General features: G+C 40.9%; 1 protein-coding gene across 3 annotated transcripts in view; it reads right to left on the bottom strand.

Annotated features, from left to right (window-relative positions):
* Nucleotides 1-20,550, bottom strand: part of LOC121577099 (tumor protein p53-inducible protein 11-like) — a 128,977-nt gene that overhangs the window by 83,718 nt on the left and 24,709 nt on the right. Inside the window, exons 1-2 of one of the 3 annotated variants that reach the window (XM_041890876.2) lie at nt 16,734-17,057; nt 16,361-16,433 (exon numbers count right to left, since the gene is read on the bottom strand). The exons of 1 other annotated variant lie outside the window; for it this stretch is intronic. The gene's annotated coding sequence lies outside the window, so the exon portion shown is untranslated. Of the gene's footprint in view, nt 1-16,360; nt 16,434-16,733; nt 17,058-20,550 lie in introns of those variants that run through there. One more of the 3 variants, XM_041890875.2, reaches the window with a different exon arrangement.

The following is a 20,550-nucleotide window of genomic DNA, read 5'->3' as shown; positions in this document are numbered from 1 at the left end:
ACAGCATTCTGTAGCGATACGCCATCCCATCTGGTTCGCGCTTAGTGGGACTATCATTTGTTTTTCAACAGGACAACGACCAAACACACCTCCAGGCTGTGTATGGGCTATTTGACCAAGAAGAAGAGCGATGGAGTGCTGCATCAGATGACCTGGCCTCCACAATCACCTGACCTCAACCCAATTGAGATGGTTTGGGATGAGCTGGACCGCAGAGTGAAGGAAAAGCAGCCAACAAGTGCTCAGCATATGTGGGAACTCCTTCAAGACTGTTGGAAAAGCATTCCAGGTGAAGCTTGTTGAGAGAATGCCAAGAGTATGCAAAGCTGTCATCAAGGCAAAGTGTGGCTACTTTGAAGAATCTAAAATCTAAAATATATTTTGATATGTTTAACACTTTTTGGGTTACTAAATGATTCCATATGTGTTATTTCATAGTTTTGATGTCTTCACTATTATTCTACAAGGTAGAAAATAGTAAAAAGAAAGAAAAACCCTTGAATGAGTAGGTGTGTCCAAACCTTTGACTGGTACTGTAAATACACACACACACACACACACACACACGTGACTCCTTTCAGGAAATATTTATTTTTTATCAAAAAATTGGCTGCAATAATGGATAGCTGGACATGCCGAGAGATGAGTTCGGATTGGTCTGCCATGTAGCATGCTTCTGTCTATAACATGAGCTGCTCAGTATGTGTAGATAATCCTTTCTAACGCAGCTTTTTTGAAAGATACTGTATCATTAAGAACTGCAAACGTGCTGCCCTGAATTTAACAGGCGCTATCGTTCGACACAGATCAGTGAGGAAAAGTTGTGATGCGACTTCTTTCTGGAGGACGATTGTGCCACACTGACTCTCTCGGACTCTGAAAATGAATCAGACGATGAGGAAATCCCTGATTTAGGTAAAAACATTTTTCATTGAACCAGACATTGTAGAATCTTCCGAGCCGGTCGGTCACAAACACATACAGTGCCCTTCAGAAAGTATTCATACCCCATCACTTATTTCATATTTCCTTGTGATACAGCCTGAATTCAAAATTTATTAAATATAATATTTTTCTCACCTATCTATACACAATACCAAATATTAACAAAGTGAAAACATGTTTTTTAGAAATGTTTGCTAATTTATTGAAAATTAAATGCATTACTATCTATCTAATTCACGTTAGTATTCACACCCATGAGTCACTACATATTAGAATAACCTTTGACAGCACATACAGCTGTGACTTTTTCTAGGTAAGTCTCTAAGAGCTTTCCATATTTGGATTTGCCCCAAACAGAATGCTTTGTATTCAGGACATGAAGTTAATTTATTTGCCACATGTTTTGCAGTTATATGTTAGTCCCTTATTGCAAACAGGATGCATGTTTCAGAATATTTGTATTCTATACAGGCTTCCTTCATTTCACTCGGTCATTTAGGTTAGTATTGCAGAGTAACTACAATGTTGTTGATCATCCTCAGTGTTCTCCTATCACAGCCATTACACCCTGTAACCTTCTTAAAGTCATCATTGGCCTCATTATGAAATCCCTGAGCGGTTTCCTTCCTCTCCAGCAACTGAGTTAGGAAGGATGCCTGTATCTTTGTATCTGGTGTATTGATACACCATCCAATGTGTAATTAATGACGTCACCATGCTCAAAAGGGATATTCAATGTCTTTTTTTGTTTGTTTGAACTATCTTCCAATAGGTGCCCTCCTTTGCGAGGCATTGGAAAACCTCCCTGGTCTTTGTGGTTGAATCTGTGTTTGAAATTCACTGCTCGACTGAGGGACCTTTACCGATAATTTGTATGTGTGGGGTACAGAGATGAGGTAGGCATTCAAAAATCAAGTTAAACACTATTATTGCACACTGAGTAAGTCCATGCAAGTTATTATGTGACTTGTTAAGCAAATGTTTACTCCTGAACTTATTTAGGCTGGCCATAACAAAGGGGTTGAATACTTATTGACACAAGACATTTCATCTTTTCATTTCTAATTCATTAGAAATAAATCCTAAAAACATAATTCCACTTTAACAGTGACAAGAAAATCTCAATTTTAAATCCAGGCTGTAACACAACAAAATTGATGAGAATACTTTCTGAAGGCACTGTATATATTTCTCTTTTTTTATTTAGTATTTTATTACATTATTTAGTATTATCTACCATTCTTATTGTTGTCGCTGTTGTTTTCATAATTTGTATGTGTATCACTTCGCTTTGGCAACGCTGACCTTGTCATTGATGCCATCAAAGCATATATAATTTTTATTTGAGAGAGACCGAGTCCGAGAGACAGAGGGCGAGGTTGACTTGTTTCACATCCACAGCCATGTCAATTTTGACAGGACTGAGGGTCATGGCGGAGGAGCCCCCGCTGTATCGTTCCTGTTTTTAAAAAACCTAGACTTCCATGTGAATGATTGTAGCTGCAGCCACAGTCTCAGAAAAGATGCCGGCATCCGGCCCGAGGAGGAAGAGTGTGCCACTGCCAGCCTGCCATGGCCCTAGCAGCTTGTTGACAGCTCATTGAGCTTCAGTTCCTACTAATACATCTGAAATTATGAAAAGCCAAGGCATCAAAGCATCTTGTCCACCTGACTGCCGCAGACAGATTATTTTAAAAGTTGTGTCACACTACTCGCCGTGGAAAACTCAATCAAGTGTGTCACTAACCCTGATCTGAACGGTTTTCCAACGCTTTTGAGCCTGGTGTTTACATTAAAAGAAGCAGGGCACACAAAGCGAGCCTTAGGGCTTTGTAAAATAGCCTTCCTTTGGTTAGAACATGTAACCTATCAATTTCAATGTGACTTCCCTGGTTAAATAAAATATAAATTAATTAATATATTTTTTTAAATAATCAGTGCTCATGATCACATCCTTCCTACAGTCCAGGTTTATAATTAACAGAAAAATACCAAAGACCTTCAAACTATCTTTAAGTCAAGTTAATATTAGGAGACCGGATGAATTGTCTGATTAAAAGGTCAGATGCACTGTCGTCGTGTTTCCATCCAGAGAAGATCTGGGTCTATCATGTCTGTCGGGAATTGAGATCTGCTTGGGTCCATTACCGCCCACCGGACAAGTTTCTTTCAGTTTAGTCTGGTCTGTTACCCCATGGTCCTTGGAGTTCTAGGAAAGGGGTTTCTGAGGTTTAGAAGTAAGCTTCTACTAAATGTAATAATGCATTAGTTTAAATTTACAAGCTCTGTTACTGCAATGTTATATGTCTCAGAGATGTTAAATAGATAGTGCAGTATTTATTTTCCATTTTTAATCCATCCTCTCTTTTAATGATCAAAAAAGCGATTAATCAATCTATCAAACTATCTGAAGACCAAGCGCATAAAAAGGTTCAATAAATAAACCTGTAATTGACATTCATTCTTATCTAACACATGCTTAATCATCCTAGATCTATGTATGTTGCATAACACACACGCCAATACCCATATCCACCTATTTCCCAATACTCGGTTCTACTACCCATAACATTAATAAGTTGAGAAACTGAATCGCGTTACTGACCTATAAAATCAGTGTTTAGTGTTTGCTGTTGGTTTAGTGAGCTATTCACAGTTGATGGCTCCTGGAGAATGGGATTTAGCCAGAAATGCAAGGGTAGTGCTCATTAGGCACCAAATGATGGGGGGGAAAAAAATTCACAACGTTTTCCGTTGCGTGACCTGATGAACATGACCCAGGTTTCCGGTTTCACTCTAACTTTCTTCCTGCAACACCAGCTTTACTCCTTTCTCTCAAACAACTTTCAGTCTAGTGATTGAATGGCTTCCTTGCAAGGAAGTTCGTTAGACTCCTTTGCAGCTATTATGGCACCTCATTCCTAGAACTCATCTCATCTGAGTGTCATTGTTTTCATGTTGCCCGAGGCGGTCATTGGTTGTTCAAGTCACCGGGCAGAATCCATTCTACAGAAGGCATAATACACACACACACCAAAAAAAACGACACACACACACAAACACACACACGTTTTGTTCCAATTCAGTCTCTCTGATTGGTTTCTCAATCATTATCTAAGTGCAGAGAGCAAATAATAAAGGCACCGGTTGCAAATCAAAGGTGGGAACATCACATGAAAATCCATAGGGTCACTAGGGCTGACCCCATTTAAACGACTGGTCGATTGTTTGGTCGATAGTCTGTTGGTCGACCAAGATTGTTTTAGACGAGCAGTGACAAATATACAGTGCCTTGCAAAAGTATTCATCCCCCTTGGCGTTTTTTTTCCTATTTTGTTGCATTACAACCTGTAATTTAAATGGATTTTTATTTGGATTTCACGTAATGGACATACACAAAATAGTCCAAAATTGGTGAAGTGAAAAATAACTAATATATTCACCCCCTTTCCTATGAAGCCCCTAAATAAGATCTGGTGCAACCATTTTTACCTTCAGAAGTCACGTAATTTGTTAAATAAAGTCCAACTGTGTGCAATCTAAGTGTCACATGATCGGTCACATGATCTCAGTATATATACACGCCTGAATACTGGATAGTTATGCACGCTCAAGTTCTGTTTCACCCCAAAAAATATTTTGCATCTTCAAAGTGGTAGGCATGTTGTGTAAATCAAATGATACAACCCCCCCCCAAAATCCATTTTAATTCCAAGTTGTAAGGAAACAAAATAGGAAAAATGCCAAGGGGGGTGAATACTATCGCAAGCCACTGTACAATCTGTTTGCCTTCCATTTGGGACTTATTAGCCTACTAACAACATTTGCATAGAAGCATGACGGACCACCCCCAGGTGGTGAAGGTAGGAAACAATTTCTCCACTTCGCTGATCCTCAACACTGGGGCCCCACAGGGTGCGTGTTCAGGCCCCTCCTGTACTCCCTGTTCACCCATGACTGCGTGGCCAAGCACGCCTCTAACTCAATCATCAAGTTTGCAGATGACACAACAGTAGTAGGCTTGATTACCAACAATGATGAGACAGCCTACAGGGAGGAGGTGAGGGCTCTGGAAGTGTGGTGCCAGGAAAACTCAACGTCAACAAAACAAAAGAGATGATCGTGGACTTCAGGAAAAAGCAGAATGTGCACCCCCCTATCCACATCGACGGGACCGCAGTGGAGAAGGTGGAAAGCTTCAAGTTCTTTGGCGTACACATCACTGACAAACTGAAACGGTCCACCCACGCAGACAGTGTGGTGAAGAAGGCACAACAGAGCCTCTTCAACCTCAGGAGGCTGAAGAAATTTGGCTTGGCACCTAAAACCCTCACAAACTTTTACAGATGCACAATTGAGAGCATCCTGTCGGGCTGTATCACCGCCTGGTTCGGCAACTGCACCGCCCGCAAACACAGAGGGTGGTGCGGCTGCCGAACGCATTACCCGGGGCAAATGACTAAAATGTAAATGTAAACTACCCGCCCTCCAGGACACCTACAGCACCCGATGTCATAGGAAGGCCAAAAAGATCATCAAGGACATCAACCACCCGAGCCACTGCCTGTTAAACCCGCTATCATCCAGAAGGTGAGGTCAGTACAGGTGCATCAAAGCTGGGACCGAGAGATTGAAAAACAGCTTCTATCTCAAGGCCATCAGACTGTTAAATAGCCATCACATTAGAGTCTGCTGCTGCCTATTGAAATCACTGGCCACTTTAAGAAATGGAACACTAGTCACTTTAATAATGTTTACATATCTTGCATTACTCATCTCATATGTACAGTTGGTCGGAAGTTTACATACACTTAGGTTGGAGTCCTTAAAACTTGTTTTTCAACCACTCCACAAATTTCTTGTTAACAAACTATAGTTTTAGCAAGTCGGTTAGGACACCTACTTTGTGCATGACAAGTAATTTTTCAAACAATTGCTTACAGACAGATTATTTCATTTATAATTCACTGTATCACAATTCCAGTGGGCCAGAAGTTTATTTACACTAAGTTGACTGTGCCTTTAAACAGCTTAGAAAATTCCAGAAAATGATGTCATGGCTTTAGAAGCTTCTGATAGGCTAATTGACATCATTTGAGTCCTCTGTAGCTCAATTGGTAGAGTATGGCGCTTGTAACGCCAAGGTAGTGGGTTCGATCCCCGGGACCACCCATACGTAATAATTTATGCACACATGACTAAGTCGCTTTGGATAAAAGCGTCTGCTAAATGGCATATTATTATTTCTATTATTATTAATTGGAGGTGTACCTGTGGATGTATTTCAAGGCCTACCTTCAAACTCAGTGCCTCTTTGCTTGACATCATTGGAAAATCCAAATAAATCAGCCAAGACCTCAGAAAAAAAATTGTAGACCTCCAAAGGTCTGGTTCATCCCTGGGAGCAATTTCCAAACGCCTGAAGGTACCACGTTCATCTGTACAAACAATAGTATGCAAGTATAAACACCATGGGACCACGCAGCCGTCATACCACTCAGGAAGGAGACTAGTTCTGTCTCCTAGAGATGAACGTACTTTGGTGAGAAAAGTGAAAATCAATCCCTGAACAACAGCAAAGGACCTTGTGAAGATGCTGGAGGAAACAGGCACAAAAGTATCTATATCCACAGTAAAGCGAGTCCTATATCGACATAACCTGAAAGGCCGCTCAGCAAGGAAGAAGCCACTTCTCCAAAACCACCATAAAAAAGCCAGACTATGGTTTGCAACTTCACATGGGGAGAAAGATCGTACTTTTTGGAGAAATGTCCTTTGGTCTGATGAAACAAAAATATAACTGTTTGGCCATAATGACCATCGTTATATTTGGAGGAAAAAGGGGGGGCTTGCAAGCCGAAGAACACCATCCCAACCGTGAAGCACGGGGGTGGCAGCATCATGCTGTGGGGGTGCTTTGCTGCAGGAGGGACTGGTGCACTTCACAAAATGGATGGCATCATGAGGAAGGAAAATTATGTGGATATATTGAAGCAACATCTCAAGACATCAGTCAGGAAGTTAAAGCTTGGTCGCAAATGGGTCTTCCAAATGGACAATGACCCCAAGCATACTTCCAAAGTTGTGGCAAAATGGCTTAAGGACAACAAAGTCAAGGTATTGGAGTGGCCATCACAAAGCCCAGACCTCAATCCTATAGAACATTTGTGGGAAGAACTGAAAAAGCGTGTGCGAGCAAGGAGGCCTACAAACCTGACTCAGTTACACCAGCTCTGTCAGGAGGAATGGGCCAAAATTCACCCGAACCGTTTGACCCAAGTTAAGCAATTTAAAGGCAATGCTACCAAATACTAATTGAGTGTATGTAAACTTCTGACCCATTGGGAATGTGATGAAAGAAATAAAAGCTGAAATAAATCATTCTTTCTACTATTATTCTGACATTTCACATTCTTGAAATAAAGTGGTGATCCTAACTGACCTAAAATAGGGAATTTTTACTAGGATTAAATGTCAGGAATTGTGAAAAACTGAGTTTAAATGTATTTGGCTAAGGTGTATGTAAACTTCCGACTTCAACTGTATATACTGTATTCTATAATATTCTACTGTATCTTAGTCCTTGCCGCTCTGTCATTGCTTGTCCATATATGTATATATTCTTAATTCCATTCCTTACTTAGATTTGCGTGTATTGGGTATATGTTGTGAAATTGTTAGATATTCCTTGTTAGATATTACTGCACTGTCGGAGCTAGAAGCACAAGCATTTCGCTACACCCGCAATAACATCTGCTAAACACGTGTAAGTGACAAATAAAATTTGATTTGATGATTCCAGCGCGTCACGCCTGTATGAAAGGACATCACATACCTGGCGAGTGCTGCACAACATTGAGTGACTCACAAGGCTCCGGTCTATTGGTCTCTCGACGTTGTGTGCTTGTAAACAAACACCACGTGACTGGGTACTACCGGTAAGCTTCATAATGAAACATTGTGACAGGTGAAATGAAGAACACAAACTTCTTTATTTCCTAACATATTGCACAAGTTGACTGCAGGTATTTACTTAAGAAGTAGCCAAAAATATTCAATTATTCAATTAAAAAAACTTCAAAAAGGAATAGTTTCAACGCTATTGAAAAACCATCCCTTGGCTATTTCCAAATACCCAAGTATATACGGTATACCGCCCAAGCCTAATGCAAATATGTCCAACGTAACAGTGATTGGGGACATTGCCCTGTGTACGGTGCACTCTTTCGGATGGGTCGTTAAACGGGTGTCCTGACTCTCTGTGGTCACTAAAGATCCCATGGAACATCGTAAGAATAGGAGTGTTAACCCCGGTATCCTGGCTAAATTCCTAATCTGGCCCTCATGTCATCATGGCCACCTAATCATCCCCAGCTTCCAATTGGCTCACTCATTCATACCCCCTCCTCTCCCCTGTAACTATTCTCCAGGACATTGCTTTAAATGAGCATGTGTTCTCAGTCAACTTACCTGGTAAAATAAGGGTAAAATAAAAGCTCCGATCTGATATCTTAGCACCATGTTTGTCTAGCCAGCTAGCTAGCATAGTAGGTAATATAGCTAGCTAGCTAACACCACAGATGTTATTGTAATCTTTGCTAACGGGTCACAAAGCTGTCAGCTTAGCTTGCTTATTGCGTGCATGTCCGGGCACGTCGACACAAGCTTTATTCTTGTTGAATTACCTAAACTAATATTTGCAACAGGAGTTTGATTTTGGTCACTGAGTCAATTCATCAATCCTGCCTCTTTCTGTTGGAGAATATATAGCAGTAAGCTAGCTCAGCGGGACTACTAGCAAAGCCGATAGAGAAGGGCCGATAGACTAGAAAGGGCCAATATTGGCCCAATATATTGTCTTGGCTGATTATCGGTCGTTCTCTAGAACGGACATCAAAACTCAATCTTAAACCAGAGATATAAAAAAATCGAATACTTGGTGGAATGTGCTTTGTGGCTTGTCCCGAAAAAGATAATTTGTTTTGACTCTAGTGTTCCATTTGTACATGTGCATTTGCAGGGCACAACAAAAAAGAAAAGGCAAGAATCACAGTTGTTCTCCCTAAATTCCCTTTCCCCTCCGTGTCTCACTCACAGAATTGCGTTCCGACCGCTCCCTCTACACACAGGTTCTGAGTTCGCACACAAGCTCCCGTTAGGCCTGCAGAAATAAATGCCTATGAAAACGGTAGGACACTGGGCATAAAAAAATGTGATTGGTTGATTGAAGTAGGGAAATGGTTGTTCTAACAACAAGCTGCAGTTTTAGAATAATTGCGTCCCGTCTATTTTCCACTTTGGCTACTTTGTGAACTGCTAGTGCCATTTAGAATTGATTACCCTAGGCTATAACCCCCATAAACAGACAGGTTCCACACTGAAAATATACGAAAACATTAGTTTGATAGAGACAAACAGCATATTTTCATCAGAATCCTTAAGCCTAGGCCTACTCACCAAACATATGTTGTGGTGTCTGTAATTTTTAACCATGCAGTGTTCAATGTGGAATTGTTAATCCATTTAGAAAATTCTGCAGGCCTATATCGAAAATAAAGATTTTGGTTTGTAACCCTGAATAAATTGTATTTCCACGCCAAACTAAGCCCGGTTTCAAATGATCACTCTGAGAATAACTGTTCCAGACGTTGGCACTGGCAACTTTTTTCATTTGGAAAAATGTTTTGTTGTATTTTATTCTGTTATATTACATCATGTTTTTTTTGCTATAAAACAGATGTGTCTTGACTAGGGCTGTTACGGTGACCATATTACCACCACACCGGCGGTCACAAGTCACAACGGCAGTCAAATTCCACGGGACCGTTTAGTCACGGTAATTAGGCTTCTCCAAACTCTGATGCTGCTGATGGTCATTAGTAGCCTACTAAACTTGCTAACTGCCTGATACTCAGCATTATTGTCCCTCTAGTCACTGACATCAATGCAAATGTAATCGAAAATCAAATCAAACACTTAATGACAGCCTATGAGCTCATGTTGCGCAACATTTCTAAAGGCTATGCAATTGCGTGAGAAAACAGAGTGATGGCCTCTATTAAAAAGAGGAGGATCCCATCAGCTTTCTATAGGCTAGACCTACTATATTTATTTCTCAACTTTCCTAATATCAAGCACATTGCTTATCTTTACAACAGGAGTATAGCCTACCCGGCTGGCAGGAAAATAAACTACGGGAAAAGCGTCCTATCCACTTAAATAGCGAATGGAGATGACATGTATTTTTTTCCGCTGCCCCTGTTTCGAGACAGGTGCACGATAATGGTCCATTCTAAATCAAAACAAATTTCACACATATATTATTTAGTATATGTAAAGATGAGATTAAATCAAGAATAGTGTGATGGGGGTGACAATATTAGCCTATCACTTGTGAATGATTTTCCAAATGTTGTTACATTACAGGCTTATTCTAAAAAAGGATTAAATAAATAAAAATCCTCAATCTACACACAACACTCCACAATGACAATGAGAAAACAGGTTAAGAAATTTGAGCAAATTGATAAAAACGGAAATACCTTATTTACATAAGTATTCAGACCATTTGCTATGAGACTCAAAATTGAGCTCCGGTGCATCCTGTTTCCAGTGATCATCCTAGAGATGTTTCTACAACTTGATTTGGAGTACAAATTCAATTGATTCGACATGATTTGGAAAGGCACACACCTGTCTATATAAAGGTCCAGCAGTTGACAGTGCATGTCAGAGCAAAAACCAAGCCATGAGGTCGAAGGAATTGTCCGTAGAGCTCCGAGACATGATTGTGTCTAGGCACAGACCTTTGGCAGGGTAACAAACCATTTCTGCATCATTGAAGGTCCCCAAGAACACAGTGGCCTCCATCATTCTTAAATGGAAGAAGTTTGGAACCACTAAGACTGTTCCTAGAGCTAGCCGCCCGGCCAAACTGAGCAATCGGGGGAGAAGGGCCTTGGTCAAGGAGGTAACCAAGAATCCGATGGTCACGCTGACAGAGCTCCAGAGTTCCTCTGTGGAGATGGGAGAACCTTCCAGAAGGACGACCATCTCTGCAGCACTCCACCAATCAGGACTTTATGGTAGAGTGGCCAGACGGAAGCCACTCCTCAGTAAAAGGCACATGACAGCCCGCTTGGAGTTTGCCAAAAGGCACCTAAAGGACTCACAGACCATGAGAAACAAGATTCTCTGGTCTGATGAAACCAAGATTGAACTCTTTGGCCTGAATGCCAAGCATCAATTCTGGAGGAGACCTGGCACCATCCCTACAGTAGAGCATGGTGATGGCAGCATCATGCTGTGGGGATGTTTTTCAGCGGCAGGGACTGGGAGACTAGTCAGGATCGAGGGAAAGATGAACGGAGCAAAGTACAGAGAGATCCTTGATGAAAACCTGCTCCAGAGCGCTCAGGACCTCAGACTGGGGCGAAGGTTCACCTTCCAACAGGACAACGACCCTAAGCACACAGCCAAGACATCGCAGGAGTGGCTTCGGGACAAGTCTCTGAATGTCCTTGAGTGGCCCAGCCAGAGCCCGGACTTGAACCCGATCAAACATCTCTGAAAAGACCTGAAAATAGCCGTGCAGAGACGCTCCCCATCCAACCTGACAGAGCTTGAGAGGATCTGCAGAGAGGAATGGGAGAAACTCCCCAAATACAGGTGTGCCAAGCGTGTAGTGTCATACCCAAGAAGACTCAAGGCTGTAATCACTGCCAAAGGTGCTTCAACAAAGTACTGAGTAAAGGGTCTGAATAGTTATGCAAATGTGATATTTCAGTTGTTTGTTTATAAATTTCGATCAACCTGTTTTCACTTTGTCATTATGGGGTATTGTGTGTAGATTTAAGAGGGGAAGAAAATCAATGTAATCAATTTTAGAATAAGGCTGTAACATAACAAAACGTGGAGAAAGTCAGGTTTGGGGAAGATAATTCTCACCATACAAATGCACCTTTATAATAAAAGCATTACATGCATAATCGCATTTCTGATCACTTTTGAGAATGGTGTTTTCCTGCTAATGGAACATTGGCGCTTATAGTCTACTGCCGTGTGTGTTTTCTTCTGCACTTATAATGTGAAGAAATAGCCTAATAGTTAATCAACATTTTAAGCTAAACTTTCTCAACAGGTTTTTTGATGCTAGTGGTTGTATTAATTTGGGATCTATCGCATCCCACAACTGTCCCAGACTATGTTTGGAATAGGTCAACTTTTGTATTATGGGGGATAGTAGATTGACATAGGCTAGTGTTTTTGCTGTTCATTAGGCCTACTCATCTTGTTGGCCGACGAAAAGTAAAATGTGGACAGTTCTTCCAATATGCGCCTCGGAATTGGAAAAGGATGCGCGAAGTGGCGTCCCTGATGTGTCTGTCTTTATTTGTAGCCTGTGAGATTGACGGAGAGCCATATGAGTGAGAGGTGCTTCGGCACGCTGCCGGGAGAAGGGAATTATAATTATTATATTCAGCCCAAGGGCACAACGGCCACTGGCCGCAAAAGGCATGGATTTTTTTTAGGGGGCATTACAGCCACACAAATGGAATGCAGATGGAAAATTTGAGGCATTATCAAGTGCTTGTCAAATTGTGAATGAGAGATTGATGAAGTGTGTACAGCTTGTGCAAAAAACAAAAACAAAGCAGAGCTTGCGCCTTTCATGCAACTTTTTTTGTTAGAGTCGCATCATGCAGCCTTACAATTTATTAAAAATCAAAACATATAGCACAACATTTGTATCACAAATAGAGTTACATAAATAACTAAGCATATGTGACTCCTTTCAGGAAACTAGGGGTATGTCGCACGTCACTACTTCACAGGAGAGCCATTAAACTTTTTTTTTTAATCAAAATGCGTTTTTTTGCTGAAATGCCTTCTAGAACATGTGAACTTTCATGTGCCTTAATAACAAACTTGTATGCCATCTGTAAAAACTAATAAAATTGTAAAACTATGAGCCTAGTTGGTTTAGCCATCGAAAAAGACAGGAACCCTCTCGCTAGCCATGATTAGCTGCGATAATGGAAGGGCTGGATATGCCAAGAGATGAGTTCGGATTAGTCTGCCATGTAGCATGCTTCTGTCTATAACATGAGCTGGTCAGTATGCGTAGGTAAACCTTTCTAACCCAGCTTTTTTTTTTTATATCACGTAGTAGACCTGCAAAAGTGTTGCTCTCCACTTTCTGGAGGACAGAGTTTTTAAATCAGTGGAATGCCCTGTGGAATTAGAGTATGATAGCTAAGGAGATGGAGAAAATTCTGGTGTTTGATTGCAATTATGCAGAGGGAGTCGGAACGAGAACTCACAGAATACTGTTGTATAACACACCTGTCTCCGGATTACATCTTCAAACTAAGGGCAACCATGGCATCCGTGACAGAGAGGGAGAAGTGTCCATCCACGTATACATGTAAGATAGTCTAGCTGGCTACATTTTCAGATATTATTTGTTTCTAATTTTGTCAGAAAGTCATTTTCATTTCAAGTTAAAGCACACAGTGCTAACATTACATGTGTGATCTGTGTAGTAATATTATTTGTATCTCAGAGCCATTTGCATTGCTAGTTATAGCCTAATGTTAGATAGCTAACATTGAACCTGGTTGGTTAGCTACCTGCAGATTCACGCAGGTTAGTAAAGTTATGAGTTGGGTTTATGGTTCATTGTTTAGCTAGCTAGCTACGTCTTAACAAAAGACTCCACTATGACTCCGGTAGAATGCCCTGCTTTTATTTCGTCACACTCACAACCGTAAGCTACTTTCTGTAATTGGCTTAATAATGATCTTGTTGTGAGTTTATTTTCCTGTAATAATGAAGACAAATTAGCTAAAGTGAAGATGCTGTCAACTATATGATATGGTCATTATTTGAACTGGCTAACCCGCTAAATAACATTAGCTAGCTAGCTAACAAGCTAGAAACAAAGCAAAACATTGTTTAGAAAGTTGCCTTTAGTTGCCTAGTTTGCTAGATTGACATATACTACATTCATTTTTAAAACAGGTATTGGTAAACTAGTTATGCTATTTTGGACCACCAGGCTGCTGATGTCATGCAGCCTGTAGTTTTTGTGTTTATACTTTTTAATAACGACAATGACAAGTTTGATATCGGACGACAATAGAATGTTCATGATGTCACTGCACTGTCGATAGACGTAGTATAAACCAGCCTTTAATCTTAAATCTTTGGCTGTTTAGTACATGGCCTCACATGTGAATCCTTAAAGAGATGGGTGGGGCTAAGGTTTAAGAGGGTGTGAACGATGCTGAATGGGTGTAGACAAAGAAGAGCTCTCCAGTAGTTTTACCAAAACATTCATGGGTTATTTTCTCAAGAGTGAGGTTACAAGTTTATCAACTTTCAAAGCAGAATTACTTTCCCGTTGTTCCTTAACTACAGTATATGATATACAATTTTCTAGCTCCGAGTCTCTACTTTTATCCAATGTAAAAAACACAATTTCAAAATGTTGCTACATAAGACCGAATCGAGCCGGTCGTTCACATATAGGAGTACATGTTTCTTTGTTAACCGCTCAACACAGAATAGCCGCATGTGCGCACTCCCTCAAATCGTTTGGAGAAAATATATTTTCTACTTCATTCAGCTATGTTCAATTGCATTTTTGTGCACTGTTGGCATATACACTGAACATAAATATAAACACAACATGTAAAGTGTTGTCCCATGTTTCATGAGCTGAAATAAAAGATCCCAGAAATGTGCCATACGCACAAAAAGCATATTTCGCTCTATTTTTGGCCACACATTCGTTTACATCCCTGTTAATAAGCATTTCTCCTTTGCCAAAATAATCCATTCACCTGACAGGTGTGGCATAACAAGAAGCTGATTAAACAGCATGATCATTACACAAGTGCACCCTGTGCAGGGGACAATAAAAGGCCACTCTAAAATGTGCAGTTTTGTCACACAACACAATGCCACAGATGTCTCAAGTTTTGAGGGAGCATGCAATTGGCATGATGACTGCAGCAATGTCTACCAGAGCTGTTACCAGAGAATTGAATGTTAATTTCTCTACCATAAGCCGCCTCCAACATAATTTTAAAGAATTTGGCAGTACATCCAACCGGCCTCACAACCGCAGAACAAGTGTAACCACACCAGCCCAGGACCTACACATTCGGCATCTTCACCTGCGTGATTGTCTGAGACCAGACACCCGGTCAGTTGATGAAACGGAGGAGTATTTCTGTCTGTAATAAAGCCCTTTTATGAGGAAAAACTCATTCTGATTGGCTGGACCTGGCTCCCCAGTGGCTGCGCCCCTGCGCCCCTGTCTTGTGAAATCCATAGATTAGGGCCTAATTAATTAATTTCAATTGACTGATTTCCTTATATGAACTGTAACTCAGTAAAACCATTGAAATTGTTGCATGTTGCGTTTATATTTTTGTTCAGTATATATCCACATCAATATAAAGTTGAACCTCCCATTTTCCTAAAATAAATGTAGGAAGACGATTATGACAATGTTTTTTTTTTTTTTACTGAAATTGTCCATAACTTGTTGGCTACACGATTACTCAATAAATTGTGCCAGCCCTACAAGCACATTGAATGAACAATCATCCAATGTGTTGCATCACAGTGTGTGTAAAACTTAAAGGGGCAATCCTTAGTTCAAACAATAAAGCGGTCACCCCACCTCTGGTTTGGTACAGAGCTATGGATGTAAGGACTGACAGTTCAATATGTCAAAATTATAGTTTTAAGCTTCTTGAGGCTATACAGAGTATGTTTACATTAAACCTTGTTTACAAACATTGGAATAAAACAAGCTTATATTTTAGGTTCTAAATGGGGTACGACAGCTGAACTAAGCTCGAGGCATTTATAGGTTATTATCTTCAAGAATAAAATGGGTATATACAGGTAACAGACAAAATAAAGGAAACACCAACATAAAGTCTCTTAATAGGGCGTTGGGACAATACGAGCCAGAACAGATTCAATGCACCTTGGCATAGATTCTACAGGTGTCTGGAACTATTGAAGGGATGCAACACCATTCTTCAATGAGAAATTCCATTGTTCGGTGTTTTGTTGATGGTGGTGGAAAATGCTGTATCAGGCGCTGCTCCAGAATCTCTCATAAGCGTTACATTGGGTTGAGATCTGGTGACTGACACACCCTTTAAACCCCCTATGAGTCTTTGAGATCCCTCTTTCAAAGTCACAGAGATCGCTTCTTCTAGCCATGGCAGCCAAAATAATGGGCAACTGGGCATTTTATACATGACCCTAAGCATGACAGGATGTTAATTGCTTAATTCACTCAGAAAACCATACCTGTGTGGAAGCACCTGCTTTCAATATACTTCGTATCCCTCATTTACTCAAATGTTTCCTTTATTTGGTAACTTACCGGTATCATTCATCACTAATATAGTCCCAAAATGGATGTAGCAACTGGTTTGGAGGGTCCGTCTTCGCTGTGTCTTAAAGCAGCCGTTTTATGTAACAATACAGAGCGAGGGTTAGAATAATTTGTCCCAGCAGATGGTTAGCATTCATCTGCATTACTGTAGTGGCTCATGCAGCAGCTCTTCAAAGTTATTCAAAAAAATAATAAAATGTTACTTTGAACGACAAATTGTTTTACATAAAAGATCACAGAACACCCTAATACTGGGTTCCTGAGCTCAAAGACTTGCCTGAGGAACCAAAAACACACACCTTCAGGCAGAATGAAGCATGCATAGACATCCATGAGTAGCAAACATAGCTGACATATTTACCTGAAGTTGCCATCAATGACTTACAGATGTCCCAAGGTTAAAGTAAAAGCTCAACGCATACGTAACACTACTGTTACACAGTACACCCAGAAATCAAACCCTAGAAAAGTCTAGCCCTGCTGTTACGATTGAGTTAGTCAGGACGTGTTTTATGTACAAAAACAAAGTAGGTAAGTTGGCAGACTGGCAGTAGACATTCATGACGACTTACGTCTGAAACGCTCCGTTTGATCAACAACATGTACAAAATGTGTGCAAATTGTAAGTAAACATTAGTGACGACTTATGTCTGAAAGACTGTTTGTACTCGTCCGTCTGTACATGGCTTGGCAGTTGAGCAGTTGGCTTTCACATCAGGATTGCGCCATCAGGGATCAGCTCAACATCATTGCCCTACGCCTGCATACCGGGGGGGGATGCCAATTGTGTGCCAACTGTGCCTTCCGGCCATGGCTGTAAGTCCAGTCTGTGTGTGAGATTGCACCACTTCTAGCAGTGTGCACACAGGGAGGGGTCGTTCAAACAGAACAACAACAGACTGAGAAAGGGATAGACTACCTGGACATTATTTGATTGTGAGGAATTCATATTTGACTAATTAAAAATAAATAAAAGTATGCCAAGAACTAGCTGGATTTGTCCAATAACAAACACTAATTTTTGTTTTCTATTTCCAAAGATTTTTAAATGTTTTTCCCTACTGAACAGGTCACCAGGCCAGCCAATGACAGGAAGGAAACTCCATCCTGACCCGGCAGGTCTGAAACAGTACTCATTATAACAGACCAGAGCAATGTATTTAGAGAGTTGGGACACTGAGGTTTCTGCATTATGATGTATTTACATGACACTACAAAATTCTATGGCAGCCATGTTTGCGCGCCATAAACATTACACAGGGGATATTTAAACAATGCTATGTAACGGAATGTCTAGAACTAGAACAAAAATCGAAATTCTAGCTGCCAGCTTTGAAATCAGCATATTTTGCATTATGGTATTATCACAAACAAAGTATAGGGTAGTGAATTGATGTTAGCTTCAGCTGTAAGCTAGCAAGGAAAGTTTGCCTACAAAGCTGGAAGCTTCCGGTATCTTCTTGCATTGTAAAGTGTTCTAGCCTGTTATGGGCATTGTTTTGTGAACAGTAATTAACAGTTGCAACATTTCTAAATGCTGTGTCGCATAATTCAAGTGTGTTAACTTCTATGCAGCATGAATGGGGGAGATAACATGATGCAGGCCAGACTCTCAGTGAGTGCAGTGGTTCCTCAGGCCACGTGTCAAACACAAGGCCTGCGGGCCGAATCCGGCCCGTGACACATTTCTATCCGGCCCGCGCAATGATTTGGGTTGTCAATTCATTTTGGCTCGCTTCCATACAGATGCGCTACGCTACAAGTCTCATCAAGCACTACATTTACATTTGAGTCATTTAGCAGACGCTCTTATCCAGAGCGACTTACAGTTAGTGAGTGCATACATTTATTTATTTTTTATTGGCCCCCCGTGGGAATCGAATCCACAACCCTGGTGTTGATAACGCCATGCTCTACCAACTGAGCTACATCCCTGCCGGCAATTCCCTCCCCTACCCTGGACGACGCTGGGCCAATTGTGCACCGCCCCATGGGTCTCCCGGTCGAGGCCAGCTACGACAGAGCCTGGATTTGAACCAGGATCTCTAGTGGCACAGCGATGCAGTGCCTTAGACCACTGCGCCACTTGGGAGGCACTACCAACGTGCTGCACGCCAAACCGCAGTGCATTACCACACACACACACCCCTCGTCCCAGACCCACACATGAGCCAGCCAGTATCATATAATCACTAATGGCACTGACCGAATCTTCTACCGGACAGAAAGTTTAAATGTCCATGGCAAGTTTCAGTTTCAAAGGGTCATTGCTGTAGCCTAAAGAAAATGTCATCTTGATTGTCAAAAAGTTATAAGATAAAGGATTCACACGCAGATATAAATGACTCAAGGACAACAGGACACACAATTGAGTATAAATTAGAAATTACAGCCTGATGCGCTCACATTGGAAAATTCGACATCAATTGTGTTGCTTTCGTGTGTCCCGTTTACCGTGTACAGCGGAGGGAAAGTGTACAGACACATGCCACAGTCCTAGCTAGGCTACTGAAATGTTGCAGTCTGGCTTCGGTTTTTAAAGCTTGACGAGAATAACCAAAAAACTAAAACCTCCAACAAAACCCAATGCAAAGGAGAAACATGTAGGATTATTACAGCAACATTTGAGCAGTAGCATAGGCTGGCTACTCAACTACAATACATTTTGAGTGCACCATACAGCAATGCTGCATTCAACTACACTGGTGATCCACTCAGTGAAAAAAACATGTTTTAAGATTAAATGTTACAACAACCTAGCTACGTTTTTGTTATTTGGACTTATTAAATACTTTTTGATTAGGGTCGCAGCATATTATGCATTTACATTTTAGTCATTTAGCAGACACTCTTATCCAGAGCGACTTACAGTTAGTGCATACATTATATATTTTTTTTCCATACTGGCCCCCCGAGGGAATCGAACCCACAACCCTGCCGTTGCAAACGCCATGCTCTATCAACTGAGCTACACGGGACATGCACATCTGATTCTGCAAGCATAGCAGCAAAGGCTGTACAAATATTATTGATCTCTGTTGTAATATGTTAAAAATGCTATATACAGCATCCTATGTACATAAGTGGACATTATAAGGGCCATATAAAAAATGGCCTGTTTGGGTCGCAGTTGTATGCACGTAAAAAGCTATGTCTGGGCCGCGAAATCAATGTGTTTTTTCAATATGGCCCTTGCGCTGATTGAGTTTGACACCCCTGGGCTAGAGCTAGCAAATAGTAAATGGAGCAGGCATGGCGCTCGCGCTATAAGGGGACATCGGCTGCGCTGATAGACAGACCTGATCCTCTCAGTCAGTAGACGATGTTACATTTGATAGAAGTACCGAAAGTAACAAAAATTATAGTACCGAACCATTTTTCATTATTTTTTTAATAAAGAAAATACAGAAGTTTCGGTATACCGTGCAACACTATATGGTCATTTCCATGTAAAAGTATCCATGAGCACCAACGTGAAGTTCATAGGAGCATATCAAATTGGGTGTCAAATATCTATATATTTTTTTAGAAATTAAGAGACTGAGTATACAAAACATTAAGAACACCTGCTCTTTCCATGACAGACTGACCAGGTGAATACAGGTGAAAGCTATGATCCCTTATTTATGTAACTTATTAAATCCACTTCAAAATCAGTGTAGATGAAAGGGAGGAGACAGGTTAAAGAAAGACTTTTAAGCCTTGAGACAATTGAGACATGGGATTGTGTATGTATGTGTGTCATTCAGAGGTTGAATGGGCAAGACAAAATATTTCAGTGCCTTTGAACAGGGTATGGTAGTAGATGTCAGGCGTACATGTTTGTGTCAAGAACTGCAATGCTGCTGGGTTTTTCATGCTCAACGTGTGTATCAAGAATGGTCCACCACCCAAAAGAACATCCAGCCATCTTGACAACTGTGGGAAGCATTGGAGTCAACATAGGCCAGCATTAGGCTTGGGCGCTATACAGTATACCGGGGTATTTGTACAAACTTTTTCAATACATTTTAGTATTTGTAGCTATCTGCAGTCAACTTGTGCAATGCGTTAGGAGATAAAACAGATTGTGTTCTTATTTCACCTGTCACATTATGAAGCTTACTTAGTTCCCCAGCACAGTTGAGCCAGTCACGTGTTTATTTGGAAATAGCACAACAGGAGAAAGTGGGAGCAGG

Source organism: Coregonus clupeaformis, chromosome 11 (assembly GCF_020615455.1).
Source record: "Coregonus clupeaformis isolate EN_2021a chromosome 11, ASM2061545v1, whole genome shotgun sequence".
NCBI lineage: Eukaryota > Metazoa > Chordata > Actinopteri > Salmoniformes > Salmonidae > Coregonus > Coregonus clupeaformis.
This window is presented reverse-complemented; position numbering and strand designations above follow the sequence as displayed.